This window comes from Patella vulgata, chromosome 1 (assembly GCF_932274485.2).
Source record: "Patella vulgata chromosome 1, xgPatVulg1.2, whole genome shotgun sequence".
Classification (NCBI taxonomy): domain Eukaryota; kingdom Metazoa; phylum Mollusca; class Gastropoda; family Patellidae; genus Patella; species Patella vulgata.
The window spans coordinates 67,594,336-67,610,586 of NC_065879.2; the positions used below are offsets into that span (position 1 = coordinate 67,594,336).

Sequence of the window (16,251 nt, forward strand, 5' to 3'; positions counted from 1 at the left end):
ATCGATCATTACGAAATAAATAATAAACTAGTTGTAAGTCCTGTTATAATGTTTTAAATACGTAATAGTTTATTAATTCAACAAAAAATTATGATGACTATATAATATATGCAATCAGAAATTCGTGCAATTCGTCTTTTGGATGGATTTAACGATATTATTGTTACTGGCCCATAGTACAACAACTTATAAGGTAATATTACATTTACATTTATTATGCATTAGATAAAATCTAAAATCTTCCTAGGTCTGTCCGTTGTCGGAATAACGACCGCTCTTCATATGCGTCCATTTATCTCCGAGAGTGAGAGACAGAGAGAGAGAGAAATGGGGTTCAAAGTCCACTCGACACAAACTAGGTCATTTCGGGACTAACATATGGTTTAATTTTATTTCAATAATTCGCGAGAAAACCCACGAGGTTGGACAGACGACCCTACTCCTTGTCACGTACAACCGGGGATTCGAAACCACGCCAGTTGACTCAATGACAGGCTTTATGATACAGCGCGCACGTGCTATCCATTCGACCATCCCCCCCCTCTCCGAAAGTAAGTTAGTGAGTTGATGGTTTATGAATGACAAGTCACACTGTACATGTGTACGCGACAAGTATTACATTAGTTAATTCAAAATAATGTAACAATGTCTTTGATGTGTGTAAAATTAATATCACTATTGATTCTTCTTTATTTTATGGCATTCCTTTTTAAAAACATGATATCCGCAGATTGAGATATGACGTCAAAAATTCTGGATTCATTTGAGTTGTAAGTCTGACTTTGCTCATAGATTGAGATATATCTAACTTTATCTTCAACAAATTTTATTTTTAAATTTTAATTCGAATTAACTAATGTACATATAAACATAATATTAGTGGAAAAGCCCTTCACTGATAACAAATCTACAAAATGTTCTCGGGTATCACAATCTCAGTTCATGCTGATTTTTTCTCCTGTTTGCTTCTTGCACTTGTTCCCAGTTCTGGCCAGAACGCTTTCTTCATTCGATAGCAATATTCCTTTAGATTAGGGTATTTCTCTGAAAATAAGAACATAAAGGCATTTAAATGCAATGTTAGGGTTTAATTTCACACATAAAATAAATCTTACCATTGAAGGCGTGGACCAGCAAGTTTGTGGCAGAGGTCAGTGTGATTACAATATCTAATATATACGATACCACTTGGGTAAGTCTAAGCTAGTGTATTTTCGACTCGGCCCGGGTTCTTATTATTTAAGATGTCAGCACAAACCATCTCATAAAGGTATTATAACTTTTATCATGAATCTCACCCCCTCCCCCTTTTAACAATTTACCGGTTGCAATAATATCTTTCTATTCAATAGGAACGGAATCATTGAAATAAAAATATACCAGTTTGTCGTAAATGACGTTGTTTGGGGCGTCATCTAAACTAACAGTAAACACTTTTTTTCTGTCGATGCCATGTGCTTTTAACCCGAAATATTCGTTATACTCCAAAAATGAGTAGTAAACTGAAGTTGATGTTATTGCGCAATAAAATATTCCCATAAATAGCTCTTGTACCATTCATAACTTTCTTCCTAATATGAACAACCCAGTGATAACGTAACCAATCCGTAAGTGTAATTATTTCAGCAATTCAGAATTCATGGTGGGTTTTTTTTGGTCTCATTCCACATAATGAGTTTATTGTCGATCACCTCACATAAGGAACTCTGATTTTGTAAGCCCCATTCAACTCTTTCATAAATCAAAGATTCGAAACGTTTTGATAAATATTTCAAAACAATGGAATTCATCTCTATGTCATGACTGAAAACGAAAGGAAACATATATAAAGGGAGATCAATTAAATAATAGATGGGGATGCAGTTTCAAGTAAGTATGACTTCAAATTCAATCACGTGTTCTTTTCGCGGGGATCAACAACGAAGTCACACTTTTAAATTATGCATCGTGGTGGATAGAACTGATGACAATTTCTTATAGGGCGATGATTAACTCACCATTTATTAATGTCTCGCCGTATAAACCAGGCATATGCCAACAAAACTGTGATAATTGACCAAATACAACACAATCAACTTCACATGGTTTCTCTCCAAACAAATACTTCTTTTTATCTACCAAAAAAAACCATAACAAATTAAACATCAGATACAAGAGACAAGCATCGCGATAGTCGTATCCAGATGATCTGGGGTTCGATCAAAGAGTCGACCTCTTTAACTTACAATATTGTTCGATTGCTACCTTTTCATTGGCTAGATCAAATCTGTATTAACATTTAAACTTTCAATTTATGACAAAGGCTAAATCTATCAAAAATTAAAGCATCAATCTCTTGAAGAAGGCCCCTGGCAAGGAACCCCGTCTACTGTTTCAGATGGGACGAAAACTCGAGGTCATGTATGTGTATACCACAGTCAGCCCGAGGCCCTTTGTATACACTGCAAAGAAGGAATTTCCTTCATAGCACACATCATGGTTTAACCCATACTATTTATACTGTATCATAAGCACAATTTGTGTACTGTTGTCATTACCTAAAAACAGAGAAACCGCCTTTAAATCTTCTTCCATGATATGTAGTACTTCATCACGACTGTGTCTACCCATACCTTGTTGCCATCCCTGTTTATATACCTTTCGAGCAAAAACAGAGAGAAGCCACCTGGGTATCAAACCAAGACCCGGAGGGTCAACTTTATGTATATCATGGTACCACCTTGACATCACCATCGTCCTGAAAACAGCAACCATAACTCATCACTATATTAACGTTTCTGATCGGCAATAGAGGGGTTGTTAATTTCTTGTAAACTACAGTATTGTGTAAGTTGCACCCCACCACCGAAAAAAAGAAGAGAGAGAGAATGAGGTTTACCGTCCTACTGTTCTGCTCGGACTGGTCTGATGAAGACGGGCATCCGCCATACAGTGTGCTATGCGGGAAATTTTTCCCGGACAACGGCGCTACTGGACACTCTTACACCGAATTCCAACTGCCAAGGAATCTTTTATGTGCACACCAATGTGTACACGGGACCTTCGCTTTTCGTCCCTTCCGAATGAGAATGACTATACACATATGCACCACTAACAAGGGGAAACCACGCCAGAAACGAGAGAGGGGGAGAAATGGGGTTTAAAGTCCACTCGACACAAACTAGGCTATTCAACTTTTTTTCAATAATTCGCTTGACCGTAATGTTCTTTAGCATTGGGAGGAAACCAGACACTCCCGATGAACATTCTTGACCGGGATCGAAAAGGGAATCTCCAGGTTAGCGAGCAAACGCATTACTCAATCAGCCACTGGGGTTCCCTCATAAGATAACTAGTATCTCTATTGATTGCAGGTGATTATAGCCAAACACATTTACTAATACATACCAATATGTATTGTCTTCCACCATTTTAGAGAATGCACGACCTATAGCTCTTTCTGTTTGTGTTAAATGCATATTGAGATCTAAAGCTAACTTTTTATTTAAATATTCTATAATAAAATCAGAATCAGCCACAGCTTCGCCATTATACTCAATCCATGGTATTTTCTTCTTAGATGATTGCTGACGGGTTGGGTTGTTCTGCGGGGAAATATAAATATAAACAATATAGCTAGTTCGAATTTAACTGGGAGGCGCAATCGATCCATAGCGAGGAATTAAAGGGGAAGCGCGATCGACCCTTAGTGGAGATTTACAAGAAAGCACAATCGAGCAATAATGGTGCATTAAGGGTAAAGAGTAATCGACCCGTAACGAGGAATTACAGGAAAGCGCAATGGAACCCTAGTGGGGAATTAAAGGGGCAGCACAATCGACCCTTCGTGAGGAATTACCGGTGGGCGCAATCGATCCCTAGTGGGGAATCAACGGGTAAGCACAATCGATCTCTAGTCAGGAATTAAAGGGGAAGCGCAGTCAACTCTGACAACAGGTGCATCGATCTGGGGTAGGGGTCTAGTTGACATGTTCCGAATCACTAAGTTGAACTTAAGGAAACTGGGGTCCAAACAAACTCCGATTCCTTACTTCGACAAGGGATCCATCAGTTCCAAATAAGGCAAATTTTAAATGGAGTATTATCCAATAAGTTATTACTTCTACTAGTAATATCAACCAATGAAAAATGCGTTTATCTATAATAACAGGATTATCAACCAACCAGTAATAATAAAGTTACTTACAATGTAAGGAATATCAGCCAATCGGAAATATGTTTCTAGTTTAACAGCAAATGGTGTTATACTCATATCCCAGATGCCTTTGTCAAGTGAATGTAATACAACTGTATCTTTGGGCCAACTTTTCTTTTTTCTGGAATATATTCAAAATAATTCTATGTCAAACTTAAAGGCGCCGGTTTAAAAAAGACATTTAGAACTTTGTCATTTACATGTACGTCGTATGGCTGTACAGTTATGTCGACGGTTTAAAATTCCGTTGAGTGGGGTGGGTCAGGGTTGCAATAGTTTTTGTTTAACAGTTTAAGTGTGTGTATTGGGAGACAAACGGAAGGGCATTAACTGCCAATCAATGTATCTACAAAAATACTCACTCGGAGCAAATAACAATTTAGTTTCATTGCATATTTTAAAGTTGGTTTCACTTACACGAACGTATTTGGTCACTTCTATGATTCAACTTGATTCAAACTTGATCACAAATGTTCTAAGCGACCATAGGACGGGCCACACATAGAGGGTTCCGTGTAATGGGCCTTTTTAGCTAAATAGCGCTTTAGTTTCTCGGAAGAATTAGAATGCAAGGAAAATCACTACGTTTTCGACGAAGAAACGTAAGTTAACTAACATGGTTGCCAACTCGTATGTGGTATGGCGAATATTGCTTCCTCAATGTGTCCACGCATTAAAACTAATTAAAGTTACCGTTTAGTTAAAAGTTTATAAGCAGTTATTCCACCAATGAGAACAGTTCCGGTACCAGCTAGAATCGGCCAATGGTTGTCCTTGTTTATAAAGTCTGATAAACTCTGAAGTCTCTCCATTGTCGATTATCAATTTGATGGACGTGGATTAACTGAAAGAGGGGAATGTTTAATATACAAAAGTGCAACATTAATGACATGTGGTATAATTATAATGCATTCTATAAAGAGTAAAGCTTCATCTTGAGCTAGGGATACGCGGTGGATCAGTAAGTAAGATGTTGGCTTGCTAAACCTGGAGTTTACGTGGTCGATCCCGGTGTTGGCCTAGACAGATCATCGGGATTTTTTCGGGTGTGGTTCCCTCTTGTCGGCGGTGCAGCACCGGGACAACGTATTGCCGTTCGGATGGGACGAAAAAACGAGGCTCCGTGTACACATTGGCTTGCACGTAAAAGAATCCTTGGCAGTTGGAATTCGATATAAGAGCAGTCCGCTAGCGCCGCTGTCCGAGCAAAATTTCCTTCATAGCACATTGAATGGTGGATGCCCTAGAAAATTGTGTTCGGTTTTGCTATGCTGTCTTTTTGGATGAAATGAAATGGGGTTTAACGTCCTACTGTTCTGCTCCTATGCTGGGCTAATGAAGACGGGCATACGCCATACAGTGTGCTATGAGGGAAATTTTGCCCGGGCAGCGGCACTATCGCCTACTCTTATATCGAATTCCAACTGCCAAGTGATCTTTTACGTGCATTCCAATGTATACACGGGACCTCGGTTTTTCGTCTCATCCGAAGGACTAGACAGCTGTCCTTGTCAGGCCCTCCGTCCTGCATCACTGACAAGGGGGGAACCACGCCGACTACCACCATCAGACAACTAACTAAATACAGCACAATTGCATCACAATATTTCATATTATTTATAGCATCTCCGGGTCCAGTACACAATATTTGCCTTGAAATCAAAATAGTATTTTGTCGTATAAAATAGGATTTTATTGTGTGAAATAGGGTTTATCGTTTAAAATAGGTTCTATCGTGTGAAATAGGATTTATCGTGTGAAATAATAGGATTTATCATGAGAAATAGGATTTATCGTGTGAAATAATAGGATTTATCGTGTGTAATAGGATTTCAGGGTTTAAAGACCCTCACCATATTTGGAACAGGGTATTTTTGTTACGAGTCTATCCATTCAAGGACAATATTGGTGTCAGTCATTATCACATATGTGATAGAACTGGTTAAACACGTTCCAAATATAATTTTAACACAGAGATCATTGCTACGATAGGTGCGTAATGCAGGTTTCAACACTCGGAAGTGACGAACGCAATAGGAAAACACGAGTTAACCCTCTATATAACTGACTGAAGTGATAATAGATATATGGGCGAATTTCTGCTCACTAATAATTCCTTCGAGGACCAAAAGTTGTTGTGTGAGACCAGTGGCGGATCCAGGGGGGGGGGGGGTGACTAGGGTAACTATTCCCCCCCCCCCCCCTTTAGAGATTTAAAAAACGCAAAATCGGACAAGTTCAATTATTGGAGGCATCAGTCATCGATCAAGTCACGATCAGTAACTGAAACTCTCGCGACCGACGCCGATGCAACATTTTTTCCGAATGTCCGCGAGTTGTTGACAGTCCTTGCTGTACTGCCGATCGGAAGTGTCGAGGCGGAAAGGTCATTTTCTTGTGTACGCCGTATTCATAATTGGCTCAGGAATTCCATGGCAACCGAGAAACTATCAGACTGTGCCGTTATTGCCATGCACGGGTTCGCGATACCAGTTCCAAACGAGGACATTTGCAAAAAATTCATCGCCGCATTTCCTCGCCCAATGAAAGGATCATCACTTTTGTCTGATTGTTGCTTGTGAGTGAATGATGTGCAAAATAAAGTGATAATAAAAAAAGATATTCGTAGTATTAGTTAGGCCTAGGCTACCTGTTTCACTTACCATTCGTGTGCCTAACGCCTTTTTTGGTCTGCAGGGAAAATAAATATTCACTTATTTTGAAAAAAACTTGTCACTTTATTTCTTTGAGAACTATTGTCCAGAAGATACCTCAGATAGCACAGAATAGTTTTAACCCCTTTGGACACCCTATGCCCCCCTCCACCTTCTAGTGCTCCCGCCTTTGGTCGACCGCGCTTCGCCCCTGGCCTCTTTTCGTCACCCCCCTGGAATAAATCCTGGGTCCGCCACTGGAGACTGTGAGTATCTGACGACTGTAAGTATCTGACAATTCATGAAAAGAATTGACTGTCACTAGATAAGAGAACACGAAAGAAAAATAGAAAAAGTCCGTGCATTACCATGTTTTTATTAAGTATAGAATGAATACAAACAAGGGAATGTACGGACTATTTCTATTTTTCTCGTGTTCTCTTATCTAATGACATTCAATTACATTTTTAAATTGTTAGATATCCTCTTACAGTCTCATATTTAACAACTTTTAGTCGTCGAAGGAATTATTAGTGAGCAGAAATTCGCCCGTGTATCTGTTATCACTCGTAACCCCAGTCAGTTATTTAGAGGGATAACTCGTGTTTTCCTTTTGCGTTCGTCACTTCTGAGTGTTGAAACCTTCATTACGCATCTATGGTAGGAATGATCTCTGTGTTAAAATTATATTTGGAACCTGTTTAACTAAATGGAATTAAATAGGGTTCAACGTCCTACTGTTCTGCTCCTAAACTGGGCTAATGAAGACGTGCATACACCATACAGTGTGCTATGAGGGAAATTTTGGCCGGGCAGCGGCGCTAAGACCTACTCTTATATCGAATTCCAACTGCCAAGGGATCTTTTACGTGCACGCCAATATGTACACGAGACCTCGGTTTTTCGTCCCATACGAACGACTAGACAGCTGTCCTTGTCAGGCCCTCCGTCCTGCATCACTGACAAGGGGAAACCACGCCGAAAAATCTGGATGAACGTTCTCGGCCAATGCAGGGATCGAGTTTAACCATTCTATCACATATGTGATAATAACTGACACCAATGTTGTCCTTTAACAGTAGGCCTATTAGACCGCGCACAGCAACTACTTTCTAAATGAAACCCAAGGTATGACCAATTTAGATTTATTAAATTTTTTACCACATTGCAATAATAATGGGTGCTATAGGACCGCTTTACTAGCTAATAAACTAGGATTCACGGTGTTATATCTATTGACATTCATTCATTCAACCTTTATGTCTATATACCTATACACGACATGTACTCAAATATAACTGACACATCAAAATCTATGTTTACATTACATATATATATATATTTAAGCATTTACACGTACGTCTATATTTGCCTTCCACGCTTGATAAGAAACAGGCGGGGTCTGTGTGTTCAACTGTGTTGTGGGGGGGCGGGGCATTCCTATCAATGTGACTCCAATGTACACCGTTGAAATAAGTGAATATTTCTCGCAAACCTCCTCGGAGCTCAGAAATGAATGGTGAGGTTTATAAATACCACCACCCTTTCCCTTTAACATCACTGTTTGCCAGTGGTGCAGGAAAGAATGCCTGGACGAAAAACCGAGGTCCCGTACACATTGGCGTACACGTATCCCCTGGCAGTTGGAATTCGATATAAGAGTAGGCCTTAGCTCCGCTGTCTGGGATAACAGTGCAGGGCGTTAAACCCCATTTCATTTCATTTTATTTCCCTATAATCAAATACCTGTACATACATGTTTACTCTCTCTAGAACATTTGATACCACTTCTCATTTGAAGAGTTATCATAGCTAACATATTGTTCTTGTACGACTGATAAATGAATAATACAGACTATACTTACCGATAAGCCAACATATGCTATACCAATATTGCATTACTATTAATAAGCTATTTATCAATACAGCCCTTAGTTGAAACACACAATGTAGTCGATAGATACCCAGTACTACGCGACATGAGTCTTGTCAACAAGGTCAAATCACAGGTCATGGTATAAACATATTACATGCAACATGGTTATTATATAATACCATTGTTAATACTGTAATAAATCCATATCCATTTTAGGTTATTATAATCTGGTCTGGTTATATGGCCTTGACTTACCTTTCACCGTGTCATAAAATATAAAATGGAGTTGTTTCACTGATTGTCTCCCTTGTCAAATTTAAGGAGTAAGGCTACTAATTATTTACTACCACGGAAAGAGCCTAGTATGATATCTCAGTTATGTGATAAATATGTTGCAGGTGGTTGGCTGGTTGCGCTGTTCATACCTCCCTCAACCTGTCCCTCTTTTTTTTTTTACCAAAACAATTCAATGTCACATTTTTTCTGGCTTAGTTAGAACAGTGGAGGAAGATTTATCCAAATCAACGCGAAAATGCACCAGCGTATCTACCGTTTTAGAACCTTTCTGGCGATGAAATCTGCTAAAACGTCTTTGAAATATACACTGTCAAAATATTTTGGACATGTTCCTGAAAAATACTTCACTCTAAGTAGCCCAATGAATAGGAGAACATTTAATATTTGTTATTTTTCAAAATTTATTACATATAATTTCTTGGTGATATTGATCATTTCTCTTTAAAACTATGAATTTCTTTCGTTAATGTCAGAGCTGCTTTGAAATTTTTTTTTCCTAGGGTCCATTTTCTATACCAAAAACCTTATTTGTCTTTTGAGAGTATTTCTTCAATGAGGATTTCTCCTCCTTCTTCTATTATTGTATAACGTCCGCTTCCACCGATGGTGATATTGCAGACAAGTTGTTTTTATTTTATTATGGTTAGCGCATGCACGCGCAGGGGTCTTTGCTGTGGGAGGAAACCGGAGTACCCGGAGTAAACCCACGAGCTTGAGAAAGCGCGCCTATCTCCAAGCCGCATACGCTCACACAGGGGTTCGGAACCACGAGCGCAAACCAGAGGTAATTGCTCAGCTAGAGTTCGTGCATAGCTGGAATTAAATGGATCACGGGGGACAACTCCGGTACAACTAATTTACCTTTTGTTTGGGATCAAACCACTAATTGCTGCGTAAGCAGAATATAAGAGTGTTATGTGAGTTAAATAAGATAAACATTTTCTGTCTGTTCTCCCCTTTTGTTTTGACCATGAACCTATGGCATGATTTTAATTATAAGGCTTAGGTAAATAAAAAAAAGGGGGATCAGTACATAAACAGGTGTGTAGTTTGGGAATTCTGCTTGAAAACCGTATTAGCAATATAGTCAGTCTCGATTATCCATTTTATTATTAAATGGCGAAGATGTGCTGACTCATTCAATATCGAAGAAGAGCGTAGTCTCGATTTCCATTGCTATACCATTGTTACGATAAAAAAAAACAGTCTCGGATATCCACTTTTAACTTAAATTGTTAAAGGAGCATTATGGATTAGATAAAGAGTTGACAGTTTTTGAATTTTAGACTAGCCTCGATCATCGTTACTAAAGTCGGAACGATAAGAAAAACAACAGAGTTTCGATTATCCATTTTTATGTTTAACTTTTTTTCAAAAATTGTATCAGCTAAATATCGCAGGCTAGCGATGGCATCGAGAGTTCATTAAGGTCTGGATAATTAATAAATTAGATAACATTTCAGGCCTAAAGAAAGGCCTGCAATAGGCAGATTTAGCTCTTGCATAATGTATGTTTAAATGGCGATCGTGTTTCAATCCATACAATGGTCTAGGGAGTTGATTATGGGCTTGTCATATGAATAATATCTAAATATCTAAATAATAATTTATATAACATTTGACGCTTGAAACAGGACCTGCAATAGGCAGATTTAGCTCTTACATAATACATCTTTAATACATCAGTTTAGACAGTGAAAAGGCTGGCTTGATTTCATTTTGAAAAAAAAAAAAACATTATTTTTCTTGAAAAAATGGGTCTTACGAGAAAACAGAACACAATCAAGGCAGTGGGTTAATCAGATGTAAATACAAGAAACATGATTTATTAATGTCATTTAGATAGTAATTTAGAAGATTAAACCAAAAACATGTAAGTTATATTACACCTTCATGTCGAGGATTTAAATCAAATACTTGTATATCGCAAAGCACTACAGATGAACATAAATCGCACAGTGAGTGAAACAAATTCCAAATAAATGAAATGGGATTGAACTTATTACTTTTCTGCACCAATAGATAATATGACGATGGGAAATCAATACACTTCATATGGCCAAAACAATTATGGGGCTAAGACCAATTGATGTAAGAGTAATTTCTTGTGGTCTTAAAGAAGTTATACCTATTTATTTTAGGTTACAATGTGAATAAAATTAAAGCTAGGACATGCTCTTTGCGATTAGTTTTGGATTTGAACTGTCTACTGCTGAACACAAAGTCTCAACATTGTCAATATTTGGGTACCAGTAATTAAAAATAAATATTACAAAAAAACACCATAGAATGAGGTTGACTCTTCGCATAACAAATCAACACAATAAATTTTATTTATACGACACAAGAAAATAGTCTCACATAAAACGTATATTAGGTCAAACATTATTCATATGTGCTATTTGAAGTGGGCGTTAGTTTGTATTGACTTTGTGCGGAATTCTTATTCGTCTATAAATAATGGATTGTGATATTTGATTTGCGTCCGTGTTGTGTTTTCGATTCCCCGCTTGTACGTGACAAGGAGTAGGATCGTCTGGCCAACCTTGTGGGGTTTCTCCTGGTCTTCCGGTTTCCCCCCACTGCTAAAGACCACTACGCGTACCCGAATTATTGAAATAAGATTGAACCTTATGTTGGTCCCAAAACGACCTAGTTTGTGTCGAGTGGACGTTAAACCCCATTTCTCTCACTCGCTCAGCTCTTACTCTTAATTTGCATCCACTAACATCGACATCAACATGTTGCTTAACCTGCATTTTCTTTGTTTGATCTTTTAAATGTAGACTATCCCTTTAAAAGCCCACGTGGTAAGTAAATGGGTTGAATGGCAGGAAACACGACAGGTGTGGTATGATGCTATGAATGATATGGGCTAATATAGATGTTGATATAGTTTAATTATTACACAGTAAAGGCATGCCAAGCTGATATAATATATCTAAAAAGTAAAGAAAAAAATTGTAATATTTTATTGTATAATTAAGCACATTTGAGATTGTTTTTAATGAAGGATGAGCTGACTTGTACGAAATATATTATGTCGGAAATGTCATACTTTCTTTCATCGAAGACATATATAAAGACGACGGTATGAAATTAAACCCAATGTAAACTGTACATGTCAATATAATTTGATTTGGATTTAATCGATTTGAATAATTTTCTATATATTTACCCAAACTGATCCGCAGTAAATAGTTGCTTTACCGCTGGTAAACGGGTTGATTCTATACTATTTATTTGCCCTCTATTTTGTACTATTTACCATTAATTCTATATTGACCCTCTATTCTATATTATTTATTTCAACTCTATTCTATATTATTTGCCTTTAATTTTACATTTTTTCCTTTATTCTATATTATTTACCATTAATTCTATATTTGTCCCCTATTCTATACTATTTACCATTAATCCTATTTCTGTCCTTTATTCTATATTATTTACCACTAATTCTGTGGGTTGGCCTTGATATGTTATTTCGTTTAATGATTCTTTATACTATATTATTTACTATTAACTATATTTGTCCTTTATTCTATTCTATTTTCCATTAATTTCATAGCTGACCTGTATTCCATGTTTACCCTTATTAATTCTATAGTTGCCCTGTATTCCATGTTTCCCCTGTATTCCATGTTTCCCTTTATTCTATATTATTTACCATTAATTCTATAGTTGCCCTGTATTCCATGTTTCCCTTTATTCTATATTATTTACCATTAATTCTATAGTTGCCCTGTATTCCATGTTTGAGATCACAGTGGCTATGTGGGTAAGACGCTGGTTCGCTAGCCTGGAGGTCGGGTGTTCGATCCCTGTATTGGCCGAGAAAGTTCATCCAGATTTTCCGGCGTGGTTCCCCCTTGTAAGTGATGCAGGACGGAGGGAATGACAAGTACAGCTGTCTAGTCGGTCGAATGGGACGAAAAATCGAGGTCCCGTGTACATATTGGCGTGCACGTAAACGATCCCTTGACAGTTGGAATTCGATATAAGAGTAGACTGTAGTGCCGCTGTCCGGGCAGGGCAAAATTTCCCTCATAGAACACTGTATGGCGTATGCCCGTCTTCATTAGCCAAGTTCGGAGCAGAACAGTAGGACGTTAAACTCCATTTCATTTCATTTGTTTTGTTTTCCATGTTTACCCTCTATTCTATATTACTTACTATAATTTATCCTTTATTCTATATTTACCTTGTATTCTAGCGAATCGGGCCTTTAAATACAACCATGAATGCAGCATTAATTGTTTTTCTCTGGGTTGGCCTTGTTATGTTATTTCGGTTATTGATGGGGAAATACGGTCAAAATATTAGATTTGACTGGTATCGAGGATGTTCAATTTTGGTCGTATGTAAAATCTGGATATTTAATCTACCATGTGATTGCTGAGATATAGATTTATATGTCAATTTATGACTCTAATGAGAACCTTGTTTTCTTATAACAGTGACTGGGTGAAATGGGGTTTAACGCCCTGTTAGTTTTCTGCTCCAGCTGGTCTAATGACCACAGGGAATAAATACACTTCAAATGGTCACGTTTAATAACCATAGGAGGACCAAACTACACAATTAACTGGAAACACAGAAGAGAGACAACGAGGACGGGTCAAGAAACGTGGACATTGCTGTAAGTCATAAAAACGCCGTCAAGTCAAGCGTGTGATTAAATATCGCAAAATATCTGTTTCGAATTTTGATTATCAGATGGGGAGCGTTAGGTTACTTTCCCAAGCGGTATGTTCCAATATTAATTACACTTATTTGGTGAGTCATAGTGTCTCTTTAAGCTAAGCCAAATTATTATATGTTTTTTTATATATACCTGTCTGAATATTTTTAAAGCTGTAGTGTAACATTATACTTATTCGACATGACAAGCTGAATCCTTTTAATCTGTTCAGGTCAGAACTTAAATACCTGTAGGGTCAAATACCTGTCGTTTCTGTCAACTACTATTACAAGTTCACTTTGTAAATGCTAGTAGTTTAACCCCTAAGTGTACTCTCGACAAATTACCTATAGCTAAAGAGACGGGCCCTCTCTGTCCAGTCAGTGAATACATGTATATTCTTAAAGTTACAACCTGTTACCCAACAAACTGACTGGATGGAGAGAGGGAGAGAGAGAGAGAGGGGGAGAGAGAGGGGGGGGGGGCATTGCCTTATAACAACTCGACCACCCCCAACCCTGGGTATATTGAAATCTATCCGAGAAGTCTTTGATATTACCATGCGTATTGAAATGAACCATACATTTCCGAAAAGCTTTATCGGTGTATCGACTTTTGATTAATGTGTCAATGAACCTATCCAGTTCAGCATAGGCACTCAAAGTGATGATGGTTATTTAACATGTTTAAGAGGTGCTTTGAATGGTATTTTCTAGAATACATCCGGAGTACCAAGCCACCAGAGTCTGCAAACTATCAAAGTGCATTCTTACCAATTTATCCAAAATGATGTACAATCAAGACTAAAATGGGCCCACAACTACGTCAGAACATTAACTATACTTTGGGGGTCACGGAGCCTCTGATACTCGTAAACTGCTTTTCAATACATCCATGGGATATTAAAAAGCATAGAAATATAAATTAGTACTATTATGTTTGTCTGAAAATGGCCGAACATTGTGTTACCGAAACGTTAAAGTGAATGGTCTATCCAGTTCTATATTCAAACTATAAATAAACGCCACACTATATTCAATATTTAGTCAATTGACTAAACTTTATTGCGTGGTTATTAATGCTTTAAAATAAGTTTGATCTGTGATTTGCGGCCGATTCGTTAATTTGTTTAGTGAAATCGGTATTTTTCCATCTTTAAAATTGCACGGTTATTCATCAGACAACAATCAAAATTGAACCTTAAATTACACGACGAAATAAAAATTAAAGCGTATGGGATAATTATGTCATTTCTGTTCGAAAAAGATAAGTCAGAACTATCCAAATCAACAAATTAATTTGAGGTCTTCATAAAGATGCATTGTGTGAGAGCTATATCTGCCTATAATAATGTATAGATCTTTCTTTTTGAAACAACTATCTAAAGTTGTCAGTTTTATTTCGTTAGGCGACCGTACAAGCTTCCAAATTTAAGTTTCAGTAGTGCCCTGGTGATAACAACATGTGGTTGGTTGCCTTCGTGTGGTTGTCACATTATCATCACAACCAACAGACCAAAATTGGAATCGGTAGTGATATGATATGAAATGGGGTTTAACGTCCTACTTTTCTGCACCAACCCAATTCGTAGGAGTAAACCATTTTCAAGCAATTTTGGAGATCGTTTCCGAACGGCTCAATAGATGAAGTCAAATGTTTAATAATATATTATAAACCATCACATGACATCTTGTTGTATGATTTATACACTGAAACCTATCTGTAGGCCTATCGTAGCAACGAATACTCTATTTAATCTGGGATTACGCCTTTAAGCATTTCTTCAAGTGTTAACACGTGAGCCGCGACATCAAAGTGAAAATGTTTACAAGTTAGTTATATCTATTTACAGAATTTATTTTTTAAAATAGATTTCTTTCAGTTAGATACTTTGGATATTTTTTTAAAACTTTTCTTTGATTTATGTACGGTTTTTTTTCGTTTTTTAATTTTAATATTATTTTCGCAGCTGCTTACTTTACTTCAGTCAGTCAGTGATGGAAATAAATTCGCTGAAAGGTTCGTTTACCTTTCTCATTGTCACTGGAACGAAAATCTGAAGTCCCGTGTACACATTGGCGTGCACTAAAAGAAGCCTTAGAATTTGATATACGTATGAGTATAGTGCCGCTGCCCGGGCAAAATTTATTTGAGAGCAAGATGTATGGTGTATGCCCGACTTCATTAACCCAGTCGGGCAGGACAGTGAGACGTTAATACCCCCCCCCCTCCTCCTTTTAATCATTTTTCGATTGAATAGCGTTATTTTGAAGTTCCCTGGAAACCACGAGAATGTTCTAAATGGTACCCAACTTGTTAAAACGGTTGGGATGAATGTGGGATCGCATTCGATGGTATATATTATTTTATTATATTCTCAGACTTCCCTGACATTTTGATAGAGATTTCATTTCGAAGATTATTTTCTTGTCCTTGGGATGTGCCGACAACCAATTTAAAAGTTGAGTTTAAAGTTACTTATTTCTATGTAATAAACTGAAATACCCCACCCCATGCATGCCCATCTGATTACGCCATTCTTAAAGTA

General features: G+C 37.5%; 1 long non-coding RNA gene across 3 annotated transcripts; it reads right to left on the reverse strand.

Moving 5' to 3' along the window:
• Positions 1 to 38: 38 nt before the first annotated feature.
• Positions 39 to 9,064, reverse strand: LOC126820591 (uncharacterized). 3 transcript variants are annotated; one of them, XR_007680017.2, is made up of 7 exons: positions 8,981 to 9,064; positions 4,889 to 5,039; positions 4,187 to 4,316; positions 3,388 to 3,584; positions 2,538 to 2,737; positions 1,998 to 2,114; positions 39 to 1,044 (listed from the first exon to the last, which is right to left on the reverse strand). It is a non-coding gene; the product is annotated as an uncharacterized LOC126820591 (long non-coding RNA). The 3 variants fall into 3 exon arrangements; XR_007680016.2 differs by lacking the exon at positions 8,981 to 9,064 and adding an exon at positions 8,715 to 8,974; XR_007680018.2 differs by lacking the exon at positions 8,981 to 9,064 and adding an exon at positions 8,905 to 8,924.
• Between the last annotated feature and the right edge of the window lie 7,187 nt (positions 9,065 to 16,251).